This window comes from Podarcis melisellensis (assembly GCF_964234715.1).
Source record: "Podarcis melisellensis genome assembly, chromosome: 17".
In the NCBI taxonomy this organism is placed as follows: domain Eukaryota; kingdom Metazoa; phylum Chordata; class Lepidosauria; order Squamata; family Lacertidae; genus Podarcis; species Podarcis melisellensis.
The window spans coordinates 13,837,444-13,862,192 of NC_138534.1; the positions used below are offsets into that span (position 1 = coordinate 13,837,444).

A 24,749-nucleotide genomic window follows, 5' to 3' on the forward strand; every position below is an offset into this window, starting at 1 on the left:
GACTGCAATCTACTCCCAGGGGAAAAAAACTGGCAGTGATCTTGTTGAGCCTTTTTTATAGAGGCAAGTCAAAGGAGGGGCAGGTCAAATGATCACTCAGCAAACAAGAAGAAACCGTACAGCAATAACTTGGGCTTCTGTTTTTGTGATCGTGCCCGTGATCGACCGCTAGCAGCCGGGATCGACCTGTTGATCGCAGTCGACCAGTTGGACATCCCTGCACTACACCAAGGATGTCACAAAGCAGAAACCCAGCAAAGTTGTGCTTTCATGCCGTTGTCCATCGGAGCTGTTTTGCCACCAACTCCACGACTAGATTCTGGTTGGCCAGATCTTGCAATGTTCAGGGCAGGTTCCTCGTTTAAGGTAAGGTTACCAGACGTCCCCGTTTCCCCAGGACAGTCCCCGGATTTACAAATCAGTCCCCTGACAAGTTCCTATCAATCAATCAATCAATCAATCAATATTTATTATGGTCCAGAGACCCAACAAATCATTATAAAGCAATGCACAATTCAGACAGCCTACCTCCGGGTTAAGCAAGCATTTTGTTCAGACTTAAAGACAGGGATCATTAGTTCTTGCAACCACTGATAATGTGCCCATCTCATCGTTTCTCGCCATTATTGCCACTGCCCTTTTAACCTGCCTCGCCCTCCGAGACGATCCGCAGGGGATGGGACATGCAGAGATTTCTGCTCCTTCTCGCTCTTCTCACGACTTCTTCACTTTGAGAGAGCAAGTGAACACATTAGTAAGGAGGAGGAGAAACAGCAAGAATTGGCAGTGGGTCCACATTGGGAACATGGGTCTTGGCAGGTGCTATAGAATGCGGACCTCCAATAATGGGACCTGCTGCTGCCTCTTTAGGCTGGGAGCAAGACACTAAAGGGTTTTCTTCTTTTGGATATACGGTAATTTTTATTGAATTTTCTGTTTCACAATTTAAATTATTAATTTGAGCATCCTTAAAGTATCAGTGACTTCCCCTCTTCTCTTTCCATGGCTCACTTTGCACATCATAAATCCCTGCACAGTTTACAAAGACTAAACCATTCAGTATTCCACTATTACATCCACCCAAACTTATTTACACTGTTGAATTTATCTTAATGCTGCCAGCGTTTTCAAGTGTACACAATAAAAGGATGGAAATGGTTTCTGGAATATTTGCAGATAAATTATAAACAGATAAAAACATTCACAGGGTTATTGCAAGAACCTGCAGTTTCATAAGAGTATATACTTAAAGAAGATGAATAAATGAGCAAATCAAGTTAATTTGGATATGCAGAAGATATTAAAAGCTAATTTAAGGAACCTCAGAAAGAGGGGGAAGGAAGTCAAGTCAAAATGATTGTAAAATTAGTGAAATTTGCAAAATTAGTGAAATGTATAAACTTCAAAAGAATAAAATAAAAATACAGAAATTAAAACAAAACAAAACAAAATGGTTGCCTCTCCTATTCCCTGAGCATTCCACTCTCAACCCTTGTTTGTGGGTCTGTTGCAAAGCATCTATTTCCAGCTCCCCCTGGTGGTGAACAATTAGTTGAGTTGTAATAATAAATAAATTTGGGTTAAGGGTCCATAGGCAATGCTGAACTAGACAGACCTAAGTACCACTGTGTACTGGGCAGTGGTGCCAACTATAGGGGGTGCAAGGGGCTTTGGCTCCCTCAATATTTGTAGGTAGGGGGCTGAGCCCTCCCCCAATATTGAGGGGGCGGGACCAGGACCGGATTTAGGTTTGATGAGGCCCTCAGCTACTGAAGGTAATGGGGCCCTGGATATGTCCAGCTGTCCTTTGTCAACAACAAATTGTTGCTGTTTTTTGTGTTGAATATTTGCTATATAGTAATTTATGGACCTAATAAGTATCTCAAGCCATTTTCCCATGTTGCCCTGCAACCAGTCCATGCAGAATGTAGGCACCCTATATATAAAGGTAAAGGTAAAGGGTCCATTAGGTCCAGTCGTGACCGACTCTGAGGTTGCGGTGCTCATCTCACTTTATTGGCCAAGGGAGCCGGCGTACAGCTTCCGGGTCATGTGGCCAGCATGACTAAGCCACTTCTGGCGTACCAGAGCAGCGCATGAAAACGCCATTTACCTTCCCGCTGGAGCGGTACCTATTTATCTACTTGCACTTTGACGTGCTTTCGAACTGCTAGGCAGGCAGGAGCTGGGACCGAACAACGGGAGCTCACCCCATCGCAGGGATTCGAACCGCCAACCTTCTGATCGGCAAGCCCTAGGCTCTGCGGTTTAACCCACAGCCCCACTCGCGTCCCTACCCTATATATAGAAAGGAGCAAACCAGGGATATTTTAGGGAGCAGGCTAGCAGGCGGGGCCCACGACTTATATCCTAGGCTTCTTCTTGATTGCTTAGCACTGCTCAGCCTCTTTAGTCCTTGAGCTTCTTTCGAGGAAGCGACCAGAAAGCTGGCTTGATCATTGTCTCAACTCCCCAGTTTGATCCTGTGCCCATTTAATGAGGAAGCCCATGGAACTAGCTCTCACCTGCTGGTGCTGCTTGCCTTGGCTGCCAAAAGCTTAGGCAGCCAGTTTTTTATTCTGGTAGCCAGGAGAGGCAGTGATCAATACTAGAGCCACTTCCACAGACAGGTGAACTGAGTTCTGGGACTGGTTGTCAGACATTCTTTCCACTTGTTGGACGAAGCTGACTTGCAAGGGTTTGTTGCACACATTTTTTTCATTAAGAGGGTACTGGAAGAATCCACCCTATACCTTAGCCAGTGTGGTGGTCCCAGGTGTTGTTGGACTACAACTCCCATCATCCCTTGCCATTAGCCATACTACCTAAGGCTGATGGGAGTTGTAGTCCAACAACATCTGGGGAGCACCATGTTGGCTAGCCCTCCTGACTCAAGTCTGGACTCCTGGACCTCATTCCCTTGTCTGCCTCTGCCCAATGTTTCGCTTCTAGGTTGGTTTTATTTCCTGGCTCTGAGCCCCAACCAGGTCTCATTGTTCTCAGGGGCACATTGTTCCCATCTGTTGTGTTTCAACAATTTCATATCAAATGTGCTCTTTTAGACTGGGTGTAAAAAGATACACCTTCCTTGCTGCCAGCACAATGGACGTAGCCTCTTGCAGAACTCATATCAGTAGGGAAATGTTGATATTAAAGTTTCAATGTGACTCTATGTACATTGCCCTTGTAGGGAACGCTAGATTCCCAGGGTTGAATGAGAACCTGCGATGGAGGAAAGAACAGACACACTGGCGGCAAGCAAACGAGAGGCTAGATAAGTAAGTAATTTAATGAATTTATATTGCTTTAAACCAGAGCAGCTTCTCTCCGGAGCCGTCTAGTTTCATTCCCTGAACCAAGGCAGGAAACTCTATCCTTAAAGCATCCAGGACTGATATGTGTGCGGCTGTGTTTGGTAACCCCTAAACTGTGGTTCTGAAATCCCTTTATTCTTTTGTCCCCCTCTTACTAGCAGTGGCATTATCAGAACTTGTGGAAGGTTAGCTTTAAATATATGTAAATATTGCAGAGTGAAGCATGCAATAAAAATACGAGTGCATTCTTCCTCCCACTATAACATTATCTGCATTCTCATTTCATATCTTCTTCTGGTTTCCCCGAGAGCCAACAACAAAAATGATATGGAATTAGGCCATTTCCATGTTTCCGGGACTAGTTTGGTTAGCGCTAGAGATTACAGGGAAGAATGGACCTCTACAGAACTCTTCTTCCAGTCTATTGGTGCACAATACAGTGGTACCTCGGGTTAAGTACTTAATTCGTTCCGGAGGTCCGTACTTAACCTAAAACTGTTCTTAACCTGAAGCACCACTTTAGCTACTGGGGCCTCCTGCTGCTGCCGCACTGCCAGAACACAATTTCTGTTCTCATCCTGAAGCAAAGTTCTTAACCTGAAGCACTATTTCTGGAATAGCGGAGTCTGTAACCTGAAGCGTATGTAACCTGAAGTGTATGTAACCCGAGGTACCACTGTAATTGCCACAAGAAAGGCTATGTTCCAAAAAGGGAGAGGAGAATGGCACACTGCCAGAGGTTTGGAAGGGTGATGCGTAAGTTGTGCCAGTACCAATTGAATGTTCCACTGAGGCCATCGTTTCCATCCTTGTGGATGAAGGTTGGACAGCCCTTTGAGAAAACACTTGATTAATAGGTGTACAACCAGAAACCTGCAACAGACAGGTAAGCAGCAGAAAATGCAACCAAATGCAACCCAACAACAGTTCAACAGTTAGACAGTCCATGGTAATGCCAGGGAACATCACCCGGAGTGCAGCCCTGGACCAGTGAGAAGGAAGGACTCAGCGCAGGGAATGTTATGGGTAGCGTAACTGAAACTCGGCACTGTCAACTCCTACAATTCAACAGTACTGCTTCCACAGTCAGGTCTCTGGGAAAAAAGAAGAAACGCAACCTACCCTTCTGGTTCTGCATCCAGGACAGCGGCTGGTTCAATGAAGGCTCGCCCTGTGAGGAAGTGTTGGTGCCAATAATCTGCTGTCAGGTCAAACTTGTTGGCAAGCTTGGAAACTGGAGCAGGGGCTTGAATTCTGCAAAAGGAAAAAGGAAAAGGGTCTTTGCATTCAATTCAAATGCATAGGTGTAGTGACAGAGTTGCTCTCACTGTTGTCACACAGTTGCACACTCTTTTGTTGTTGTTGTTTAGTCATGTCCACCTCTTCATGACCCCCCTGGACCAGAGCACACCAGGCCCTCCTGTCTTCCACTGCCTCCCGCAGTTTGGTCAAACTCATGTTGGTAGCTTCGAGAACACTATCCAACCATCTCGTCCTCTGCCGTCCCCTTCTCCTTGTGCCCTCTATCTTTCCCAAGATCAGCGTCTTTTCCAGGGAGTCTTCTCATGAGGTGGCCAAAGTAGTGGTGCCTCAGCTTCACGATCTGTCCTTCCAGTGAGCACTCAGGGCTGATTTCCTTCAGAATGGAGAGGTTTGATCTTCTTGCAGTCCATGGGACTCTCAAGAGTCTCCTCCAGCACCATAATTCAAAAGCATCAATTCTTTGGCGATCAGCCTTCTTTATGGTCCAGCTCTCACTTTCATACATCACTACTCTTTAAGTGCATCAAATAATGGCTACAAATATTGCTCTTTATAAGATCCTGTAATGGTTCTGGGGTTGCTCGTGCGTAAGTTGCCGCCACTCCTGGCTAGGTTACCTGGTTGAACCCTTTCTGTCTGGACAGCCCTTCACTTCGTGGCTGTCTCAGTCACTGGCAGAATCCGTCAGTGGGCGTTTCTTGAACTTCTTCCAGCAAAGAAGTTCTTTGACGCCAAGTCTCCTCCTACTCTCCCTGCACGGAAGTCTTCTGCGCAGGGAGGGTGTGGGCAGCGGAGGACCCGTGCTCTCCCCGCTGGTCTCCGGTGAAGAGTCCTGGAGCCTCCTCTTCGATTCCCCCATCTGCCCCCCTTCTCCACTGGTGTTACGCTGTTTTCCTTCCCCAGCAGATGGGCTGCCTCTCTCCCTACTGGGACCCTCTCCGGCATCCCTCTGGAGCCTTCCCTCCGCCTCTAGCTCCGATGGCAGTTCCCTGACAGATCCTTAAATCCTTTTTTTAAAAAAACAGCACCAACATAAAACTGTTCAGCTCAACAAAGGTCCACATCATTGCTCTCAACTAATTTCATTTTGTTTTACCATGATGGGGCACTTGCGATCTCAGGTCTGTCCCTCCTTTCCCTGTGTTCTGGCGAAGAACCCTGAAGAATGCAAAAACCTGTCATCTTTTTGTGATGTTTTACACTTAACTCTGGGCTTCAAAGTTTACACAATAATTAATATGTATGGAACTTGCCTTATTTTTATTATTTTCATGCCCCATTAGCCACTGCAGCCAATTGAAGCTCCCCAACGGTTGTTCCTGGATATTCATTGGGTCAATCCATGCATTTAGCATGAGTATCATTGATGGGACACCCATGGAAATCAGCTACTGTGTAAAATATGAAACAGGTCTTAGATCTGCAATTGCTGATCTGTGGTGGCTCATATCCTCACAGGGCAATGAGGGAGCCAAGACTGCTTGCTTTATCTATTAGCAGTGTTGGCAGGTCTACTAGGGCAAATGGGGAACTGCCCTACACAATGAATACCAGATTCAGGTAGGTAGCCATGTTGGTCTGACGCAGTTGAAATAAAAAAATAAAAAATTGTCCACTAGCACCTTATAGACCAACTAAGTTTATTCCAGAACAAACATATTCGGTCTATAAGTTGCTACTGGACAATTTTTTATTTTTCTATGTTTATTTCAAATGCGGACCAGTTTGCATTCATCCAACCCCCTACCTGCTGCCATTTTACTTACAACCAGTTCATAGGGAAGCACTGCCATACAGCATCCACCTCCTGGGTCTTAGTTTTATCCCACTGGATTCCTATCAGCGCCAGGCAGCCTAACCAATGGCCAAGGCTGGTGAGAGCTGTAGACCAGCATCATTTGGAGGGCCGCAGATTCCCCATCCCTGCTCTAAAGGTAAAGGGATCCCTGACCATTAGGTCCAGTCGTGACCGACTCTGGGGTTGTGGCGCTCATCTCGATTTATTGGCCAAGGGAGCCGGCGTACAGCTTCCTGGTCATGTGGCCAGCAAGACTAAGCCACTTCTGGCGAACCAGAGCAGCGCATGGAAACGCCGTTTACCTTCCCGCCAGAGCAGTACCTATTTATCTACTTACACTTTGAACTGCTAGGTTGGCAGGAGCAGGGATCAATCAACGGGAGCTCACCCCATCACGGGGATTCGAAACGCCAACCTTCTGATCGGCGTCCCTCATCCCTGCTCTAGATCAACACAAATCTAAGTTGAGCCCCAGCCAGGGCCGGATTTAGGTTTGATGAGGCCCGAAGCTCCTGAAGGTAATGAGGCCCTTTATACGTCCAGTTGTCCTTTGTCAACAACAAATTGTCACTGTTTTTTGTGTTGAATATATGCTACATGGCAATTTATGGACCTCATGGGTATCTAAAGCCATTTGCCCATGTTGCCATGTAACCAGTCCATGCAGAATGAAGGCACACTATATATAGAAATTAGCAAACCAGTGATATTTTAGGGAGCAGGCAGGCTCCATGGACTTACATCATAGGAGCCCACACAACACAAAACACTAATGTTGTATGTGGTTTTCTTTTTTTATCTTATATTTTGGAAATGTACATCCAGGTTATTTTTTCCTTTAATTTTTTTGGGGGCCCCCAAGAGAGTGGGGCCCTAAGCTATACAGTAGAACCTCGGGTTGCGGACATAATCCGTGGAGGCATGTCCACAACCTGCAGCGTTCGCAAGCTGAAGCGCCGCGTCTGCGCAAGCGCCAAGCACAGTTTGGCGCTTCTGCACATGTGTGAGCGGTGAACCCCGGAAGTAACCCGTTCCAGTACTTCTGGTTTTCCATGGTCCGCAACCCGAAAACACGTAACCTGAAGCAAACATAACATGAGGTATGACTGTAGCTTGTTTAGCTTATACAGTGGTACCTTGGGTTACATACGCTTCAGATTACAGACTCTGGTAACCCAGAAATAGTGCTTCAGGTTAAGAACTTTGCTTCAGGATAAGGACAGAAATCGTGCTCTGGCAGTGTGGCAGCAGAAAGAGGCCCCATTAGCTAAAGTGGTGCTTCCGGTTAAGAACAATTTCAGGTTAAGTATGGACCTCCAGAACGAATTAAGTACTTAACCCGAGGTACCACTGTACGTCAATCCGGCACTGGCCCCAGCCAGAGTCAGCTCAATTGCCGTACAAGGAGGCAATGGATCATCACACAACATTCCCTATTAGCCAATGCTGCACAAAGCAGGAACTACATCTTTTATCTGCAGTGCAGGCAAGCCCCAAACTGGCAGAAGTTTTGCAAGGAGACCAGAATTGTTCAGCCAGTAGCCAGCTGCAGTATTAAATCATGCAATTCAAGCAGAAGGCACTGCTGACTTCAGTAAGTTTACCTTGCAAGTCATTCTTAAACGTAAAAGGAGATGGTGTCCTTATTTAGCAGGAAGAGTTGCCATGAATTGCTACTTTCTCAGCTCGAAACCCGCAGGATTATGTTCCAGCTGTGTTGCCAACGTCTGTTTCGTTTTGACGTTGGAATCTAATTTCCACTCTCGGTGCCCAGGATCAGTGCTAAGCAAGAAATTTTAGAAACGTCTTGATATTTTTCAGGTATTTGAAAAAGAGGTCTCCACAAAACCCCACAAAATGTCCCTCTCTGTATAGCTAAGTTACAGTGACCTGCAGATATAGGGAATTACTTTTACAACTCTTGATGGGAAGTCTAGATATCGACTTCGTTTACCTTTTATTTTCAAAGTTTCAAAAAGAAAAATAGCAGTTTTACACACACACACACACACACACACACACACACTTTCATAAACCATGGCCATGTCAATACCTTAATGGGGTTCCCTAAACCCCCCAACTTCCCTCCCTTGGTTTCCAAGGTTCATCTTCCTTTTTATCTGCATATAATTACATTTATCCAAATTATTATACTTCATGTTTATCCTTTGTTAATTTTAAGTTAAAAGTGTTATGAAAATCCTGCTAATGTTCTTAGACATTTAAAGTGCTCTTTCATATATTCTATAAAGTTATGCCATTCTCTGTTAAATTTATTGTCTTCTTGACGCCTGATCTTCCTGGTGAGCCTTGCCACCTCCGCATAATCCATCGTCACTGCACACCTTTCTGCAAAATATACTATGATAAAGAATCCATTGCTTGTTTCATTTGCTATGATATCCCCAAATCCATTTGTACATGTGCAGTATACTTTATGCAAATATAACCACTGGTACATTTGGCCAAGGGACGCAGGTGGCGCTGTGGGTTAAAGCCTCAGCGCCTAGGACTTGCCGATCGAAAGGTCGGCGGTTCGAATCCCTGCGGCGGGGTGCACTCCCGTTGCTCGGTCCCAGCGCCTGCCAACCTAGCAGTTCGAAAGCACCTCCGGGTGCAAGTAGATAAATAGGGACCGCTTACCAGCGGGAAGGTAAATGGCGTTTCCGTGTGCAGCTCTGGCTCGCCAGATGCAGCTTTGTCACGCTGGCCACGTGACCCGGAAGTGTCTCCGGACAGCGCTAGCCCCTGGCCTCTTAAGTGAGATGGGCGCACAACCCCAGAGTCTGTCAAGACTGGCCCGTACGGGCAGGGGTACCTTTACCTTTACCTTACATTTGGCCAAGGTGGCAGGATTCTCCATGAAGGTGTCATGAGATTCTAGTCAATATTGATCCTTCTACTTTTCTTTGGCGATCCCTCGTAGCGGAGTAAGATTGTCTTCCATAAACACGGTTTTAACAGTGAGCCTGTAAGTGACTGTGGAGGCCAATTCTGGATCCACACGTCCTTCCACAGTGGGGACATTGGTTTCCATGTGGCAGTTGATCACGGTGTGGATTTGCCAAGCGTGCCTTCCTCTTAGCACGTTTCTCCCTTGCGTCCTGAGTTCGAGTGTCTTCAAAGCCCGTGACACCTTTGGCAAAGGCTGTTCTCCAACTGGAGCGCTTGCAGGCCAGTGTTTCCCAGTTGTCAGTGTTTATACTACATATTTTTTTAAAAAAATTCAATATTGATCCAGAGTAGATTCAGACGTATAGTTAGCAGAGTAAAACTTAAAGACGTTGCAGGATTCCCCAAAAATAGACCAGAGGCAATTGTATTTCACCCAGCAGAGCTTTGCTGTTACTGAAGGCAAATGAGCATAATGGTCACAAATCCAATAAATTTAGGGAAGATTTTAATGTTTGATGCATTACTGTATTTTAATATTTTGTTGGAAGCTGCCCAGAGTGGCTGGGGAAGCCCAGCCAGATGGGTGGTGGGGGGGGGGAAATAAATTATTATTATTATTCAGGACTGGCACTGTCCATAAGAAATCCAGTTGCAGCAGACTTAAACTTACAATAACTTACAATAAGACTAAACCTTAACACTCCCACATATTTGCCGTCTTGGTCCCTTAATCCCCTTTAATGGCTCATCACCCAGGCGATCACCTCAACAGGAGACTGGCCTGGCTATTCCAAGAAGTAGATGCCTTGGTTAAATCCTAATACTTGTTAGAAGGGTCTAGCACACAGCTTAATGCCCCAAACTCATAACACTATCCAGTAGATGATTGCTGATACTTACACACCTGACATACCTAGTATAACTGAAGGAGTGGGAAAATACCTGAGATGACAGAGGAGGAGACGGAGAAGTTGGAGCAGATCTTGAAGTCAAAGAAAAGATTCAAATTGGAGTGATATTCCTGATTGCAGAGAATTCAGAGGAACTCAAGTCACATGGAAACCAGTGTTGGCAGAGTATTAAGTTTATTTGGCAACTTAAAAATAACATTAAAAAAGGAAAACATGAATGGAGTGAATAATTGCATAGAAATACCCTGTCTCCGAAATTAGCATCAATTTTGTTTAATAAAAATAACGAAGGAGCATCAAATACTGTAAACTGCTCCTTTTAATACTTGCATGTTGTAAGTTTCCATCCATTAGGAATCTAATGATTCAATGCTCTTTGCCAGTGGTAATGTTTTATCACTTGGCCGACTTCCCACGAATGCAGTGCCTCTGCAAATTTGTCCGGAAAGTAATTTTCTAGAGTATTTCCCCAGCTTGTGAAATTAAAAATAACTCTTGCAATTGTCTTCAACTGCATATAACTGCATTACGCCGGAGATCTTTAGGGAAGTAAAATTGATGTTTTTCATCCACTTGTGAGGCAGATTCCAACCACTGTATGCCAGTTGCAGCAGATGCCACCCTCCACAGACATCTATACTCTCTAACCACCAAGGGTTATGTTATGTTTCTTCCTGCGAGGTAAAACTTTGATACTTGGAGACTCAGGCAGAAGTTGAACAAATAATAGATTTCTTTTACAGAACCAGGTTAGCAAAGCAAATGATTTGTCAGGAGGTAACGTTCTTTCAGGAAACCATTAACTTAATAATTATACTAAAACTAGTGGATGTTGCAGGCTCCTAACAAGGCAGTAACACATACAGCTTCTTCTAAACTTCAGTTATTGCTCTTTGGTTTGATGTTACAGGTTTCTAGACAGGATAGTAAAAGCTCAGCTCACTTCCAGGTATTTCCCCTCAGTTCCTTAACTTTGTTGCATAGGTGTTACAGCTCAATACTTTAGTTCTTAAACAAGGTGGTACTTTCTGTCAAATTCCCAACTTTTCAACAATCACACTCCTGAGGTACCTCCTTCTTGTAAGCTGTAGTGACGCCACGAAGATGGTGTTGTGGATCTGCCCCATCAGGCGAGCAGCTTCTGGTGTGGCATAAAGGTAAAAGGTAAAGGACCCCTGGACGGTTAAGTCCAGTCAAAGGTGACTATGGGGTTGCGGCGCTCATCTCGCTTTCAGGCTGAGGGAGCCAGCGTTCGTCCACAGCCAGCTTTCTGGGTCATGTGGCCAGCAGGACTAAACTGCTTCTGGCGCAACGGAACACTGTGATGGAAACCAGAGCACACGGAAATGCTATTTACCTTCCCATCGCAGTGGTACCTATTTATCTACTTGCACTGGCGTGCTTTCGAACTGCTAGGATGGCAGGAGATGGGACAGAACAACGGGAGCTCACTCCGCTATGGGAAATCGAACTGCCGATCTTCTGACTGGCAAGCCCAAGAGGCTCGGTGGTTTAGACCACAACGCCACCCGTCTGGGCCACAGAACCCTGGTGTGCAAATGTTGCAAACATGGTCAATAGTTTCCATGTTGAAATGCAACACTAGACACAGATTTGTGTTTCTTAAACTCAATCACACACACACACCGGGCATCATATCTGAATTCCTCACCGTTTGTTTCTTGCTGTGCAAGTGATCAGCTCAGCTGAGTCGTTTTTCCTTCCTTTTCCTGACATTCAAGTTCTTACAGGCTTATCAGCGACCCAGACGACCCAAACTCTTAACCAGAGCCTAAAGGACTCTCTGCTGTGCTGTTGGAAAAATGCTCCTGGTTCCTCAAAGGCTATTCTCTCACTGCAGCTCCTTTCCTGACTAAGCTGCTGTCATTTATAGTTTGCCCATAATTCACACTTTCATATGATGGATTACGGAGAAAGTCTTCCAGGGGCAAGGAACCATGCTGGGTTGAAAGCTTCCTTCGCCTTCGTGCAGTTGCGCCTCATGCAGAAAATGCACTGAACTCGCCTGGTTACTGAACAAAGCACCGTTATAAAATCTTGCCAACAATTCGAAGAAGAACCAGAATATCTCACATTGTCAGCACGGACTCCCATCTGAAGTGCTAACTCTTCATGGAAGCGCCGCACAGGATATTATAAACCAAAAATGTGGCGATTATCCGGTTTTCAGCATTGGACTGCAACACGTAACTCTGGGAGGGGGAAATCTAAAATGGGGGCCTTTTTTGATTAGTGCACCCAAACTCAAACACATAGATTAAGATTGATGAAAACAGAAAGCTGGCTGATGAAAAAGTAGCCAGCTATTACTCGGCTTGGGAACACATTTTTTAAAGAAAAGCCTGCCTAGCTTTTCAGATACCTTTTAGCTGAATATCTTTCTAAAGAAATGTCTGAAGTAACTGATATTACAGTCTGAAGTCTTGTTTATTCTATTACATTTTACTCCAAGAAGACCCATTTATCCTAACCCAATAAGGCAGGCATGTATGTACAATACACACACACACACATACATACAGGTAGCTCTTAAATTTTTTAAATAATCAATACTTTTTTGGAAATTTTAAATCACGTTAATTTTTTAAAATCACTTTCACATTTTCAATTTTGTAACTTAAATTTAAATTTTAAAGTAAGTCCATTATGTGACATATCATGTTAAAGCCCCTGAAGGTCCGAAGAGATTTGTGTTTTTAGTTTTGATGTATGTCAATTCTGGGCTGAGCTTTTAAGGTTTTTGTGTAGTCCAGCAAGGCCAAAATTGACAATTTTTAAAAATTTCCAATCCCCATGACTCACAAAGGGGATGAGATTAAAAAAAATAAAATTTTAGATTTAAACTTAGTTTTGATCATTCAACAAATGTATGAAATATTAAGAAAATTGGATGACATGAGGTAAAACAGTTGGATCACTTGATATGGAATGACGCAATGTTTGATAAAATGTTCTGGCAGAGAAATTAAGTAGCCTGATGAAGGAGGCAAGAGGACATGCTGATATCTTCAGAATGGTTTGTTTTATTTGTTGTGTTAATAGAGCAGATCCCCCAACAGAGCCACCTTCAACTCATGGCTTTCTCTGGAAGGACACACAAAATTAAATCAATTGGACATCCTATAGGAAAATGTTGTATCGAATAGTACTTTAGTTGGTTGTGGTTGTTTCCATGCTGTATGTTTTATGAAAACTGAAAAAAGTAAAAAAAAAATTAAATGTGCAAATGAACACCATTACCTGTGTAAGTGTAACTGTGTAAGTGTTGCTATAAACTCAATAAATTAAGCAATGCAAATACACGACTGCCCCCATGTGTTTCAGTTTAGTACTGTATTCCCAGTTTTCATGCTGCCTGTCTATCCCATCCAGCATTGAGTGAACTTTTCTCTCATAGCCTTTAGGGTCAGATGCATTGATTACCTATTATGTAGACTAGATACACCAATAATAATAATAATAATAATAATAATAATAATAATAATAATAATAACAACAACAACAACAACAACAACAACAACAACAACAATAATAATAATTTAGTATTTGTGCCCTGCCCATCTGGCTGGGCTTCCCCAGCCACTCTGGGCAGCTTCCAAAAAAAATTTAAATACTGTGATACATCAAACATTAAAAGCTTCCCTAAACAGGGCTGCCTTCAGATGTCATCTAAAAGTCTGGTAGTTGTTGTTCTCTTTGACATCTGGTGGGAGGGCGTTCCACAGGGAGGGCACCACTACCGAGAAGACCCTCTGCCTGGTTCCCTGTAACTTGGCTTCTTGCAGTGAGGGAACCGCCAGAAGGCCCTTGGTGCTGGACCTCAGTGTCCAGGTAGAACAATGGGGGTGGAGACACTCCTTCAGATATACTGGGCTGAGACCATTTAGGGCTTTAAAGGTCAGCACCAACACTTTGAATTGTGCTCAGAAACGTACTGGGAGCCAATGTAGGCCTTTCAAGACCGGTGTTATATGGTCTCGGCGGCTGCTCCCAGTCACCAGTCTGGCTGTCGCGTTCTGGATTAGATGTAGTTTCCGGGTCACCTTCAAAGGTAGCCCCACATAGATCACCTCTGAAATAGAATAAGTTTTATTGTGGAAATAGCAGAGAAGTTATCATCTCCTTTTAATATGCAACTCTCTAACACAGGTATTAATTTGCCCATTGATCCGAAACAATGCTGAAGGTACCAGAAGGGTGAAAATTAGTTATGGAACATGGCATGTGGAACATGGGGATGATTGCAGTTTTTGTCTTTTTTGCCCTATATGAAACTTTTGGGGTGAATTTTGGATTTTATTCCTCTTTAGTTCATATCCCATAATTTCCAGTATTTTGCAACACAAAGTGATTGTCATCACTGTTAAAAGCAGTGGCACCATCCTTTGCATTTGCTGCCTCAAATGAGATCAGTAAATGGTTCTAGCTGTTTGGTGATCCAATAATGTAAACATCAGGAATCTAATGCTTGCTGCAGCTGTTAAAAAGCTGCTATGATATGCTTAGTTCATGAAGCGACTCTGCTTGTTCCAATATACTACACACAGGCACATTAGATACTGAGTGTAGGAACTACAGTGATATCTTGGTTCTCAAACTTTATCTGTTCCAGAAGTCCGTTCCAAAACCAAAGCGTTCCAAAACCAAGGCGTGCTTTCCCATAGAAAGTAATGCAAAACAGATTAATCCATTCCAGACTTTTAAAAACAACCCCTAAAACAGCCATTTAACATGAATTTTACTATCTAACAAGACCATTGATCCATTAAATGAAAGCAACAATCAATGTACTGTACTATAAAATAAATAAGACAGTATTGTAGATGATAAAAATTAAAATTAATTTTTTTTCTTACCTGCACTGATGATAGTCATTGTTTCGATGGGGTTTTTTAATCCATTTCCACAGTCACACAATCAATCAGTCAATCAGTAGCTGAACTGGGTTCCACACAGTCACAAAAACAAATTAACCGAAAAAGCCTCAAAAATGCAAAATAAATAGCAAAAACAAAAGCGCCAAACTTAATCCATTCTGGAAGTCCATTTGACTTCCGAAATGTTTGAAAACCAAGGCACAGCTTCTGATTGGTGCAAGCGCCCTGGAAACAATAGCCAACAGCTGCATCGGACGTCCACTTTCTGGAAATCGTTCAAAAACCAGAACACTCACTTCCGGGTTTTCGGTGTTTGAGAACCAAGGCATTTGAGTACCAAGGTACCACTGTATAAACACCAGAAATGAAAGCCGATTCTGGATTTCAGCTCTCCAGAATTTTATTACCTCCCCTTACCCTTGGAGACATGATGCTAGGAGACTGTTTCTGCCATGCAAATCCTTGCTCAGGTCCTTGCTGTTGTAGAAGCTTTCCGCTATCACAGCTACAGATTCAGAAACAAACTGGGAGAAGTTGGCTGGAGACAAAAATGAAAACATTTACTGTATTTTTCGCTCTATAGGACGCACCCGACCATAGGACGCACCTTGTTTTAGAGGGGGATAACAAGAAAAAAAAATCTCCCCCTCTCTGCTCAGCGCCCCTTCAGCGAAGTGGCAGGAGAAACGGAGCCCCTTCCATTTTTCCTCCTGCTTGGCTGAAAGGGCGCCACGCAGCTCTCCCTCTCTGCCAGTGGCGTAGCGTGGGGGGTGCAGGGGGGGCCGGCCGCACCGGGCGCAACATCTGGGGGGGGCGCGCTTGCACTTGCAGCTCTCTGCCCCTACCTGGCTCACTCACTCTCTCTCAGTTAGGGGGCGCAAATTGCTTGCCTTGCCCCGGGTGCTGACAACCCACGCTACGCCACTGCTCTCTGCAAGACTCTCTTGGCTTCAGCAAAAGGAACCCGAAGCCTCCGGAGCACAGTGAGTTCCCACTGCGCTCCAAAGGCTTCAGGTGGCTATCCCTGAAGCCTGGAGAGCGAGAGGGGTCGGTGCGCACCGACCTCTCTCGCTCTCCAGGCTTCAGCAAAAGCAATGCGAAGCCTCCGGAGCGCGGGGAGAGCACTCCCTCTGTGCTTTGGAGACTTCACATTGCTATCGCTGAAGCCAAGGAGCCTGCATTTGCTCCATAGGACGCACACACATTTCCCTTTAATTTTAGGAGGGGAAAAAGTGTGTCCTAGAGAGCGAAGAATACGGTAGTTTCTGATGCATCAAAGAAAAGGCAACAAGGTAATCCCCGCATCTGGAGCCAGGGCAGGCTCAGGCCCCTCACTCTGCCCAGCTGGTGCTTGTTGCAGGGGAACCTGTGGAGACTGGGGCTCTTCAGAATCAGGCCCCACACTAGGTTCAGATGCCGCCTGAGGCAAAGGATCCGGTGTGGACCGAAACTCCTCTAGCTCCGAGTCCGAGCCCGAGTCCCAGGCCATCACACAAATAAAGACCCTGTCTTCACAATGCTGACATAACTCTGCAAAGACATGAAGCAAAGGAATGAAAGAGGGGGAAATTATTTGAGTGAATCCAGAGAACTGATGGCATATTGGAACTTAAGACGAGTCCAGCTGGATCAAGCCAAGGTAAAGGTAAAGGTACCCCTGACCATTAGGTCCAGTCGTGGCCGACTCTGGGGTTGCAATGCTCATCTCGCTATATTGGCCGAGGGAGCCGGCGTACAGCTTCCGGGTCATGTGGCCAGCATGACCAAGCTGCTTCTGGTGAACCAGAGCAGCACACGGAAACGCCGTTTACCTTCCCGCCGGAGCGGTACCTATTTATCTACTTGCACTTTTGAGGTGCTTTCAAACTGCTAGGTTGGAAGGAGCAGGGACCGAGCAATGGGAGCTCACCCCGTCGCAGGGATTTGAACCGCCGACCTTCTGATTGGCAAGTCCTAGGCTCTGTGGTTTAACCCACAGCGCCACCCGCGTCCCTTAGGATCAAGCCAAAGGCCTGCCTAATTCAGCAGCCTCACTATGGCCAACTAGATGTGGATGTGCAAAACCCACAGGCAGGGCAGGAATGCGAGAGCATTCTTCCAGCATTTGTGACTCCCAGCCACTGGAAATCAGAGATCCATTGCCTCATAGTGGAGGAGGCAGAACACAGCCGGCCTGGCTAGCAGCCATGGATCAAAGGGACGATTGTATGTAGAGATCACCCAAATAATATCCCACAACCCAGCTGAACTAGCAAAGGCACTATGACTCACAAATATCACTACGCCTGAATAAATATTTCACTCAGCACATCTAACACTCGAGGGACTGAGAAGCAAGAGGAAGGAATCCTTGGGACTTTCCCCCCTCCCCACAAGGAACAGACTTACAACCTCCATTTAAAAATCTCCAAGAATGTTAAAAAAACCGCAAGCTAGCAGGCCCAAGAAAAATGCTATTAACAGGAAGAACAGAAGGGAATATTTGGTCGGGTTTACATTTTAATTCCATTTTAATTTGAATTCAAAACCTAAACCACACTCCCAAGAGCAAAATGCGAGCCGAAACATTGGTAGCCTTCAAAATTGATATGACATTCTCCGAAGGGGAAAAATGTGTACACTAACACTTTTATTAAGTAAATGCAAGCCTAAATATACATGCATGTTTACAGACCGATACAACAATTCATTATATTGCTGGGCTCATATACGAATGTTCACCTAAAGCACAATTTCCAGAGAATGCATTGTGTTCAAGAAGCAGGACCTGCATGTATTCAGAACGTATTTTGGTTATCACAGTTTCAGTATTACACATTGTTTTTAAAGTCTTCTTTAAAATTTCAGCCGCACACATGACGAGTAAATATTATATGGAAAGTCCCACCATGACACAGTCACCAGAACAAAGTTCTCTCAGATGACCTTATCTGACCACACTCACCCCCCCTTCCTCTTTGTGAGAGATTCGATATCGCCACTAGGTGCCAGTAGAGCACCCGCTCAGAAATAATGTACACTGTTATAAATTTGCTGATACATCACTTTCTGCAGTGCATGAAACTTATGAAGTTTTAAAAAACGGTAACGTTTTACTTCAGCAAATGTTGTAGTTGTTGTTTAGTCGTGTCCGACTCTTCATGACCCCATGGACCAGAGCATGCCAGGCACTCCTGTCTTCCACTGCCTCCCGCAGTTTGGTCAAACTCATGCTGGTAGCTTCGAGAACACTGTCCAACCATCTTGTCCTCTGTTGTCCCCTTCTCCTTGTGCCCTCCATCTTTCCCAACATCAGGGAGTCTTCTCTTCTCATGAGGTGGCCAAAGTATTGGAGCCTCAGCTTCTACACCAGTATTAATAGACCATGCAGTGGCAGGTAAGAAATTGGGTGGAATGTGTGAGTTTCTGCATAGGCAGGGGTGACTTTCCGAGGCACTGTGCCTTTAAGTGAAATTACGTATATAGGGAACACCATTGGAAAAGCCTGCAAACACCCTCTAAACCTCTGGAAACTTTGGAAAGAGGCATTCCTTCCAAATTTCCTTCTTCAAACTTCAACTCTCCACTGGTCAGTGCAAAGAATCCTGGGATTTCGCTTGCAAAGGCTCCTGAGATTGCTGGAGGCCGTTTCTGTGCCATTTCTGCCTCTTCACTCTCTTTTCAACCCTTTCCTCCCCTTTCCCTTCTGTTTTCTCAGTGATGCAGCATGTGTGCAGTCGCATGTGACTCAAATGTGCGTCAATGGGGACTTGCCTGCATTCAGGAAGCTCAGTAATAAAATTGGGCCAAGGTTCCCCCTGGGAGAAAATCTTGTTTGATACCCTGGTAAGCCGATGGTAGTCAGGGCAGTGGCGTAGCGTGGGTTGTCAGCACCCGGGGCAAGGCAAGTAATTTGCGCCCCCTAACCCGTGGATTTGCGCCCCCTAACCCTAACCCCCAGATGTTGCGCCCGGTGCGGCCAGCCCACCCTGCACCCCCCACGCTACGCCACTGAGTCAGGGTCGATGATACTGAGCTGGATGGACCGTTGTTCCAGCTGAGTGGAAAAATAATTTGTTTTCCTGGACCATACCTTTGGGAGCTTGGGACACGGGTGGCGCTGTGGGTTAAACCACAGAGCCTAGAGCTTGCCGATCAGAAGGTCGGTGGTTCAAATCCCCGCGACGGGGTGAGCTCCCATTGCTTGGTCCCTGCTCCTGCCAACCTAGCAATTCGAAAGCACATCAAAGTGCAAGTAGATAAATAGGTACTGCTCCAGCGGGAAGGTAAATAGCATTTCCGTGCGCTGCTCTGATTCGCCAGAAGCGGCTTAGTCATGCTGGTCACTTGACCCGGAAGCTGTACGCTGGCTCCCTCGGCCAATAAAGCGAGATGAGCGCCACAACCCCAGAGTGGGTTACGACTGGACCTAATGGTCAGGGGTCCCTTTACCTTTACCTTTTTTACCTTTGGGAGCTACCTGCAATGAAATGGAGAAATTCCTGAGTACTGTAATTATTAACCGTCTTCCCAAACATTTCCACTGTTGGACTTTCCCACAAAAAGTATGAACCAATCTAACCACACCCATTCAAATAACAGACTACAGTCTGGACCTATTAGATAAAGCCTTGCAGGTGCTTTTTGAAAGCAGAGCTTTGGCCTTTCAAAGCGCCGTATAGAGGAATGCACAACCAGACACTAATAGATGACTCAATGTCTGCTGTTGTTGGCTTACAAAGGGGGCCCTTTATATAGCAAAACATTCTCCAGGACTTCAGTTTGCACAGAAGTACTTCCTCTCAATAGGGAACCGGGTGGCGCTGTGGGTTAAACCACAGAGCCTAGGACTTGCCGATCAGAAGGTTGGCGGTTCGAATCCCCACGATGAGCTCCCGTTGCTTGGTCCCTGCTCCTGCCAACCTAGTAGTTTGAAAGCACACCAAAGTGCAAGTAGATAAATAGGTACCACTCCGGAGGGAAGGTAAACGGCATTTCCGTGCGCTGCTCTGGTTAGCCAGAAGCGGCTTAGTCATGCTGGCCACATGACCTGGAAGCTGTACGCCAGCTCCCTCGGCCAATAAAGCGAGATGAGTGCCGCAACCCCTAATGGTCGGGGTTCCTTTACCTTTTTTTTACTTCCTCCCAATATTGGGAACAAACTTACTTCACCTTTACAAATAACTTTAGGGTGCCCAAAGTGTTTCACATTCACAAGATTAGCAAGGCCGTGATGCTAAGGGAGCAAAGACATAGACCAGTAGTAAGCCTGAGCTGAAATGAACTGCAGACTCTCCAGGTGTCCCTATTTTCCAGGGACAGCCCCAGATTTACAGAAGCAGTCCTGGTTTCTTATTTGATCCTGGAATGTCCTGCTTTTTTCCTTAGGGCATCCCTGTTTTCCTCAGGGAATTGTTGGAGGGTACAAAGTTATGTGACCCCCCCCCCGAGCCAAGACTTGTAGCTGATCCCAATAATAAGACAACAGATGTTGTGCTGAGTATTGCCCCTTTGGGGTGTGTCTTTGGGGGCTGTCATTATGAACTCCTGAACTTCAGAATTCACCGAGACTATTGCTTCATCACCCCCTGCTTTTCTAATACAGTGGTACCTCGGGTTAAGTACTTAATTCGTTCCGGAGGTCTGTTCTTAACCTGAAACTGTTCTTAACCTGAAGCACCACTTTAGCTAATGGGGCCTCTTGCTGCTGCCGCGCTCCCAGAGCACGATTTCTGTTCTTATCCTGAAGCAAATTTCTTAACCCGAGGTACTATTTCTGAGTTAGCGGAGTCTGTAACCTGAAGCATATGTAACCTGAGGTACCACTGTAATGGGGTGCACAGGGAAGCTGGGAAAACAGGGAAGAGGGTGTGCTTATTGCAGGATAGTAATAATGTCCAAGAGATCAACAAAAGGTATGTAAAAGAGAAATGAACTAATCTAGCCAAATAACTTCCTACCTAAAAAAAAAAAGTCAGGAAGTTGGTTATAAAGCAGAATACAAACTGTGTGCCGATTACAATGTCCAATAATCACAGAGGGTCTTTTCTCTACTCAGGATACACAAGCCACAGAATTCCGATGACTCACCCGGGAGAGAGCTTTTAACTGCACCATGGACGGAAGGGCGCATTGCTTTTGCCTGCAAACTTCCTGCCAAACTCCGAAACCAAGCAGACGTAAACACTTCTTGGACAAAGTTTAAGAAATAATGAGAAATTCACCTTCCAGAACCCTTCCAGTGAGGGAACTTTGCTCAGTTTGTGAACTGCGAGAATGTATCCTGTTTCTCACACATGGTGTGGGGTTTTTTTTTAGCTGGCAGGCAACTGTGGTTAATAGCGAGATTTTATTTTTTTTAAAGAAATCTAATTACTGGATTCCCACTACACAGACTTTTGACAGATGGCCAACAACACCCACTTGCTATTTAACAAAGAACCATGCCTGAGATGATCAAGGGGTGAGTGGAATCTAGATACTCTGTTCAAGGAACAGGACTGATTTCAGCCCTAGGGAGCTGAGTGAAATTTTTATATCTACAGAGGAAAGCATTGGATTCTAAATGTTTTGGCCTGAACATTATTCACAGGGACACAGAGCAGGGTCATTGAGGTGTATGGCTGGACAGAGAAACTTGAAGGACAACTGGAAACCCTCAGGTTCCCCATCCATGGTCTGAAGCAGTGGTCCTCAAACTTTTTCTCTGGCCCACACTTTCAGCATAAAAAATTGCTCATGCCACACTATATATGAAATACATTGGAAAACAACTAGAATTGTCCTCAGTATCACTTGATGAACTTGCTCTCAGTTTGAAGAGGTATATATCCATATTCTGCAAATACAAATATTTCGATACTGTACTATACTACACTGAAATGTTTAGATGTTTCTTTGACTGTCCTTGAGTCTTCCTGCCACATTTACCATCCTCCCATGCCATACTCATGGAGAGCCACTGGTCTCCAACCACTGGCAGATCCCACAGGTGATATCAATAAATTTGTTGACACCCAAGAAAATTTAAAGCAAAGCAAGTTGGTTAGAGGTTTACAATTTCTTAAGTAAGATTAGCGCTTCGTCTTTTATCCAGATCATCATATTGACACCTCTGGTTGATTCCAGCATGATTCATGACGAAACAAAAATTGCTCTTGAAGGAATGCTCATTAAAAGTAATCAGGATGTAAAATCAATTTTGCAAGAAATATCCATGAGAAGTTAATGTTTGCTCTTCTGCAGAGATCTTTCCTTCGTAGCCTGTGAACCTCCCACCCCCTCGTAAATTGATAATAATGCTACCTCTGGACTTTCAGTCAGCTTTAACCCAGTGATTTCTGTTATCTCCTTAAACACCCTTTGCCAAAAAAAAAAAGTACATATTTACACCCCCACCACATGTGAACATAATTCCCAGTATTCTGGCATCCCCTCCAGCATAACACTGATTATTCCTTGTTTATTTGATTTAATCTGACTGGTGTTAAATACCATGTCAAGACTAATTCATAATAATTTTCTTTTATTGTTATAGACATTTTCAATGTATGATTCTCCCATATTTCCCCCCAGCTTTGATTATCTGCCCTGTTGTCTCCTTTCCCCATACCTCTTTTAATTGTTCTTGATCCTCCATTTCTACTAAAATTTTAAAAATTTCACTGGTTGTCCCTTTTATAACTGCATTTTCTTCTTTATCTCCCCTTTCTAATCATCTTTCCCCCCCAGATTTTGTATACTCTTTGCAGTTCTTGTTTTCCCTTAACTGCTTCTTTGTACATTGCTCCAGTTGTATAGAGTTAAACCAAGTTATTTTACTTCTTGTTAGAGTGCAGAGATCTTTCCATCAAAATCATTTTAACAAAATATTTTGTGATATTCCCCCATGGTTTGGGGGCGGAGGGAATGCTGGAACTATGAAATGCCGAAGCATGGCCATTAGTCTGCTTCCGAAGGTCCATTAGAAAGCCAAGAAAGAGGAAGGAAGAAAACAGCTGTTTGGAACACCCAACAAGAAAGATCATGAGATCATAAGAGTCCTCCTGATCAGACCAGTGGCCCATTCCAGCATTCTGGAGCACATTGATCAGTTCTACTGTTTGGGAGAGAGTAGCAGTCCTTAGATTGCATGGCTATTCCCGCCCCCTCCCACAGAATGGAATAAATAAAGACACAGGACACCAAATTTAGGTTAATGGGCGAAAAATGGCCACAACTTTATTGATTACAGGTAAGAGCGGTATTGGCTTTAGGCATTGGCCCTATCAGACTAACCGCTATAACCGGGAAGGGTTAAGCACCAACAGGGGGAGCCCCTGAGATGCACATCCCTGGGCGCTCCCCGAGGGGTTACCGCTCGGGAGCACACTTTAGGCCCTAGCCTCCATAGGTTTCGGATGAGGCGACGCCCCCCGGAGTCCTTTAACGAACTACCCTTCAGCATTTGGGGAAGGTGATGGCGTTCCTCCCCATCTCATTTGCATAATAAAGCCCCGGCCAATGCCTAACCGCCAAAACCAAGGTGTTGTGACGTTTTGCTACGAGGTAGGCGAAAAAACCAAGTGGCTTCCAAAATATAGCCAATTAGCCAAATGGAAAAACTCCTACCAGGCCCCTTGCGGCGACCAGCCGACGCCCATAGCAAAGTCCAGATGAGAACCTAAAGGGCGGGAGAGAGGGAAGCTGCAGCTGCTGAAAGGAAAAGAAAGGGGCGAGTATGGGCTGCCCCAACCTTAAATGCCCCTTACAAGTCCCACCCCCGCCACCAGCCGATTGGCTGGCGCAGTGAATAATGAATACTAATGATCCCGGGATTCCCTTGGAGTGGCATTGCAGACGCGTGGGAATGGGGAGCAGTTAGAAGGTGCTGGGAGGATGGAACAATAAAAAGAAACTCTGGCAAAAAACCCCACTGTGGTGAACCTTCCATTCCATCTGTTAAGAACTGACTTGCTTAGCCTTAACAAGGTCACTTTAACAGCACAAAACCTCAATCTGATTTGCTTTTAGCAGAGAATGATTGAATCCAGTTTGCTTAGCACTTCCTCTGCTTCCTTCTTCATCCAACCTATTTTGGAGAACTCAAATGCTTGCTCACTATTCTGTGACATCTCAGATGGTTTCTATATTACCCTACTGTGGCTTTTTGACACAGATGCAGACACACACACGCACCAAGGAACCAACACACATACTTAGGAGTTTGGTATATAAATATGCAGTTAGTCAATTCTACTCTATTATCTCATCATGACTTCCTCCATACTTTACAGCTGGCTACACCTTTCCTCTGACCAAGACAGAAGGCAGCCCTGGGAAGAACCTTTATTCTCTCTGGCTCCTGTTTCCCATTTGGCTCACAGCTGAAATGTCCAGTCTCTCTGGGAATATGAAAATCTAACTTGTCCAGCTTTTAGCTAGCTAGATTTCTGTCATGTATCAGATTGGACCTTATATGTGGTGGCCCTATATCTTTGAAGGACCCTCCAAGCCTGCATTTGGATTATTTTGTGGTGCTGCATTTCTAATAATTGTTTGTGCTTGTGTTATTTTAATCCTCTTGATCCTTTACTATAGTGTTGTTTGCATCCAATTAAGTTTTACTCAAAGCAGTAACCCATTGGAATTACCCATTGGAATTAATAGAACCAAGTTTGTTAATTTTAATTGTTCTGCAATGGGCACGATT

General features: G+C 44.9%; 2 long non-coding RNA genes across 2 annotated transcripts in view; one reads left to right on the forward strand and one right to left on the reverse strand.

Annotated features, from left to right (window-relative positions):
- Positions 1 to 3,183: 3,183 nt before the first annotated feature.
- On the forward strand, positions 3,184 to 22,977 carry LOC309360419. The gene is made up of 3 exons (XR_014164129.1): positions 3,184 to 3,278; positions 21,117 to 22,814; positions 22,897 to 22,977. It is a non-coding gene; the product is annotated as an uncharacterized lncRNA (long non-coding RNA).
- The window catches only part of LOC309360375, a 62,579-nt gene continuing 57,233 nt past the window's right edge, over positions 19,404 to 24,749 (reverse strand). The window contains exon 3 of the long non-coding RNA XR_014164066.1: positions 19,404 to 19,516. This is a non-coding gene — a long non-coding RNA (uncharacterized lncRNA). The remainder of the gene's footprint in view (positions 19,517 to 24,749) is intronic.